Source organism: Sinohyriopsis cumingii, unplaced genomic scaffold (assembly GCF_028554795.1).
Source record: "Sinohyriopsis cumingii isolate HCF-2022 unplaced genomic scaffold, ASM2855479v2 utg000160l, whole genome shotgun sequence".
NCBI lineage: Eukaryota > Metazoa > Mollusca > Bivalvia > Unionida > Unionidae > Sinohyriopsis > Sinohyriopsis cumingii.
Window position 1 is genome coordinate 12118398 of NW_028315873.1, and position 6000 is coordinate 12124397.

The following is a 6000-nucleotide window of genomic DNA, read 5'->3' on the forward strand; positions in this document are numbered from 1 at the left end:
GGGTTTATTATACAACGAGTGGAAACAGTCTTGTAAGTGAGGAAGAAAAATGCATATTCATCCGATTCAGTTACATACAAAATCAAAGGTGCATAATAAATTGATGTTGATAACATTGAACGAAAAAGCGTAAACATGTCTTTAACGTTATTTCATTTGGAATTATTTTTTATTAATTCAAAGAGGGAGATACAAAAAAGTGCCCAAAAGTTTAGGATTGTTCCAGTAACCATGTTAATATAATTTTACAATATAATTATCATAGTTCAACAACGATCCAAAGTAAGGATTTCAAAAACAAATACTTTTTGCTACCAATATTAAAACAGTTTTACCGTATAGCTGTCGGAGATGAGCACTGATGGAAAACAACGGCTATATATCCCATATTATTCAGTACCAAGCAGATAATCGTCTAAGAGAATGAAAAGACTTATCATCCTTTTGATCACTGTAATGTCGTCATTCATTAGATTATATAAAGACTTAATTTCGTCCTTAGAAATATTACTATGATATTGCTGTTTTATGATTACCAATTAATCTCTTTTGTGATCGCGTATATATAAAATTCCAAATATGAATCACATAAAAGATGATTTAATTCTGTTATAAAAATATATCTTGGTGATAAGTTTTGGGGGGACTTCTCCAATCAATCAGGGCAACTTCTCCAACCACTCTGGGGCGAGTTCTCCATGGGGCGAATTTTCCCATGGCGAGTACTCCATGGGGCGAGTTCTCCGCATACCTATTTTGTGTTATTCCTTCTTTTTATTTAATCGCTATAATTAAAGAGAGATGTGATTTTGTTTGCAGAGAAAATTATACAGCATTCACAGTGATCATTCATGGGATTGAAACTAAATGGTGTACATTTTTTTATTTATTTTTTTACTACAGTACTCAGTAGGACAGCTGATTATCTTTCCATAAGTTTGACCAGTTGTCAGTAAGGTTAACAAAATATAAACTGTTATTGTAAAGGTGGAAAACATATTTTACAAAAAAGTTTGGTATTCGAAATATGCAGCGATCACAGGGGCTCGTTACAAAGAAAATTTGGAGTATCCGTCCTTGAATCAAGGGATGGGGCTTCTAACCTGTTACACTATATTGCTACAGGTTAGAACCCCCATCCCTTGATTCAAGGACGGATACTCCAAATTTTCTTTGTAACGAGCACCTGTGCAGCAGCGATGGTAAACATTATGTTCAACTGAAAAGATTGTAAAGTACACGTTCACCTTATTTACCACTTGTGCAGTTGCATAAACTTCAGTTCCTAACCCTATGAAGCTCAATGGCATGTTGTTATCTCTCAACTTGACGTAATTCTTTGAATTGTTTTCCATTTCACATGACGACGTCAATCATATCTTCCATACGCTCAAATTGACACGTGATGTCCAATAAACGTAAATGTGTCCGTTCCTGTTGTTATTTATAAGAATCTGAATATTCCTTTTTATTCTTCTGTGCTGATTATTATCACTTTCAAGAGGCTTAATTTACGTTTCATCTACAACATGCATCGCTTGATGAACGCCATGCATAAAAAAATTTATGTAATCAACAGTTTGTTCATGCATGAAAAAATATGTGCAGTTTAAAGCGTCTGAGGTACTGATGTCAAGTGACCGGTAGTCACCAACTCTAATATGAAGCCCGGATCAAAATCAAACATGGATGAATCAACTACCTGGATTTTTCTGCAACAATCATTTTCCCGTAGTTTTTGCTTTTATTCCGTAAGTCCGTATTGTAAGAGTCATTTCGTAAGACTTACGGCAAAATCGTAAGAGTTGGCCTATCTGCTATCATCCAACACTCTATTTTGATCCTAACATATTTTGACGCAGTGTCATAATCTCAATGTTCTCGAGAGAATGCATATCTCAATGACGTCTCAACCAAAAGATCTGCTTACACTGATCGACATTGTCACGTAGTGAGAAATATTTGTCAAAACTTGTATCATTATCAGTTGTGATATGAAAGAAAGATACATACCATGGAGAAGAAAAATAAACAACAACTAAATTTCACTAATTTTCGTTGTTTCAAATCAGTAAGTTTTCATAAAAGTCCTTATCAGCTATTCTGATGCGCAAATTAACTTCCACCAGAATGAGTGTCCAGTCTGATACACGACACGTGTTGGTCATGTGACTCACAGCTGAGCACTGCATCAGTAACGAAGTTTAGAATGGTGTATGTAAAGTTTTAAGTGGATCTGTCATTAGTGATATCCTGGGGTGCTTCTTATCTTATTACAATTTAGGGAAATATGCATGAAACATTATTTTGTATTTCATATATCTCCTTTAGTTTTATCATTTGATCGATATGCAAGTTTATGTTAACAGTGAATTTTCAATCAGCCTTTGAAGAAAATCTAAATATTTAACTAATTTTGAAAAATTTAACTTATATAAATTGGTTTGATAATGGTAAGAATTAGAGTGAATCAAAATAAAACCTTGTGTCACATTATGTCTTCTGCCTCTGGTTAATTGCACCTTTGGAAACGTAATCTGTGAAGGATGAAAAACGGTTTTAAAGTTCCAAAACAGTATATTCAGTGACTGACATTCTGTAATTTCACACTAAGTATGTATTGTAAAAAAGCCATCCGTTAAATCTAATGAGTCTATTTTTATTATATGTAAACTTTTATCAGAATACAAGCACGTTATTTCCCAATTTGATTTTTTCAACAAAATCTGTTCCAAACTAATTATTATGACAAAGATAAGCAAAGTTATGTAAGTAATGATAAGTTAAATTTCTTAATGTAATATTTCCCATAAACTTAAGAATTCTATGTGCTATTGATGTTGCTCTACAATATATTTTTTTCACCAGAGCGTGTATAGAATGGTGTCACAGGAAGAAATGACACGTGTGAGGTACGGAAAACTTTGTGACATGAAACACGATCATTAAGACATGTGATCCTTTGGTTGAAAGAATACATCGAAGATTATGAAGGGATATACCATTGTCATTTGTTATCCAGACTATGTTAAAATTACAAATGTTTCTGAAGTAATAATACCACTATGAAAAAAGTATATTTCTGAATAAGTGAAAGTATAGTTTTAGTGCTCAAGTGCGTCAAAACCGAAACGTCCAGGATACTAGGATATGGTTCCATTTTACTTGCGTGTCTATGTCAAGGAATGTTTTTCAAGAGACGATTGATAAAGGTTAATCTTAGTAAGTCATTCCATAGTAATTCAGAGGGGCTCATACATAGTGATGGGGGCACCATAGGGCAATATGGTTTATATGAGGAAAAAGTGGCCCGGCACTATAGGGCAAAATAAAAAAGTAGGGCAATAGGGTTTATATAAGGAAAAACGGGGTCCGGCACTATAGGGCAATATGGGGATTTTAAACATTGGGCCTGTCTAGGGACAAGAGGAAATGAACAGGGGTGACGTCATGGTACTGGACACTGGTAACAATGTTGCAAGTGGATGACCTCAATCAGGCGGAATAGTGTGGCAAGGGGTCGTCCTGAATATGCACTACCCTTGGGACAAATAGAGATATAGACATAGAGATGTGGTTAGAGATATAGACATACATAGATTTATAGACATAAATCTATCACCCACACAACTATACAACCGACTAAAGGAAAATTTTAGGCAAGAGAGAATATGAATCTTTTCGAGAAAATGGAGTTGCACTGAAAAGAGCCTTTGGGTTTCTTCTTCATCATCATCTTCTTCTTCCTCCTCCTCTTCTTCTTCTTCTTCTTCTTCTTCTTCTTCTTCTTCTATTCTCTTCTGATCATTTTCATACTCCTCGTCTTCCTTCAACTCTATCTCGTCTTCTTTTCTCTGTTCATTTTCTTCTTTTTTAAGCTTATCATTGTAAGCTATGATTTGCTCTTTTTCCTCTAGATCATCATTTTCTTCTTTTTCGTTTTTGATCAGTGTTTTTAGTTTTTCTTTGGCCCTCCTTAAATTGTTGATTTCCATCTTTACACGATGCGAATCATAGCGCCCATACTCAACTCTCACCAACATTTCCTCCACCATTTCTAAATCGTCTGAGACCTCATTCAACTGTTCAGTTTCTCCAATATATTGCTGGCCGTCTTTGTTATTCAGACTTGAATGACGCGAATGATGAACGCTACACTTTATATACTTGAAGCAAGGACGTGAAGGAAAACATCCCCTCTCATCAGTAACCCATATCACCTACCAAACAATCCACAGAGATAGTAGTGCTAACTTAATATATTTTTTTTACAACCCGTCACACTAACACCAAACGTATGTGCGCACACATACATACACAAAAACAAACACACGCGCATAAACTTACGCGCGCAAACGTACACGCCTTCCAAACGCATTGTGTTAGCTTACAATGTGAGAGAATGAGTTGAAATCTCGCAAAATAAACTATCTCTTACACCACCAAACATATTGCATGGAAAACCGCTATTATCTATTCATAGTCACAACATTTTGGAAAGTCTATAGAAAAACCCAGTATCTACTTATAGTCACAATTTGTAGGAAATTCCTAACGAAAAACGCTCGTATCTATTTATAGTTACAACTATTTAAGGACAGTCTATAAAAAAAAAAAAAAAACTAGTATCTAGTTATAGTCACAACTTATAGAAAATTCCTTTGGAAAACCCCGCTAACTGTTTATAGTCTCGTCTTGTAAGAAGGTCAAATACACAAACATAGTATCTATTTATAGCTACAACTTGTGGAAATTCCCATTGGAAAAACCCAAGTCTATATTTATATCCTCAAAATATCTAGGCTCAATGACGTCATGGTTCTAGACACTGGGGAACAATTGGCAACAGTGTCGCAAGTGGCTGACCTCAATCGGTCGGTTACTAAGTAACAGTGTTGCAAGTGGCTGACCTGAATACGCGTTACAATAGGTAGGTGGTAAAATGAATTTGATAGGGACAAAAAGGTTTCTATAGGGACTAAGGGAGTTTTATAGGGACAAACAACGACCCCCCCCACACACACACACGCATACACACTCACACCAACTGTTATGTGTTAGCTTAGAATGTAAACGAAGTAAATGAAATTTCACAAAATAGACTATCCCTTACACCACAAAGTACAATATCCATCACATTAATTATGCCATTTAAAATACCCTAAACACACTGTCCCAAATTTAATTTTTTAATCTCAGGTTGTAAACGAAGAAGATAAAATCTCACATAAAAGCTAGCATTTACACCACAAAAGTATTATCCATCACACCACTATGCTATCCAACATGTTATACTCACTATCCAAAATGTCCACAACGTCAAAGCAAATGAAAGCAAAGAAAATACAGAAGTAAAGAAAGAATAAGGCAAAGATACCTGTTATCACTGTCAGGAGATAGGACGTTGGTCTTCAGAGTGCTCTACGAATAAAAAGAACAAATAAAAGAAGCAAGAGGGAGAGGAAGAAGAGGAGAGGTCTTGAGAAAACAGGAAACCCCCATATCCGACAAAAGGCATGAAATCAAGACCATGAATTGAAAGTGGAGACGCAGAAGAGCAAATGTCATTTAATAAATTTAAAAAGAGAGACAGATTGTGAAAAGGAGAAAATAAAGTCTTCTGACGTGTTATGAAATGTGATTTCAAAAAGGTGAATTTACCTAAAGTAAAGGTAAGCGTCTCTTTGTCTCGATTTTATACTATTGATGAACACACGCACACCACCATTTGAGTTGCTGACTTTGCAACAAGGTAGTTCATTGATTAATGTCGGATGCTATGATTGTCACTGATCGTTAATGTAAGGAAAGAACAACATGCTCAGTAACAGTGAATATGTGAATTATACACCCATGTGCTTTTCTACGGTGGATTCTACGATTTGTCGAAAAGACCACGTATATGAAAAAATTTGATACGATTTATACAATTAGTTAAATACATTTGAGTGGTGATTTAGTGAGATTTTTCGGTACTTATGATAAATAGTAAATTATGTT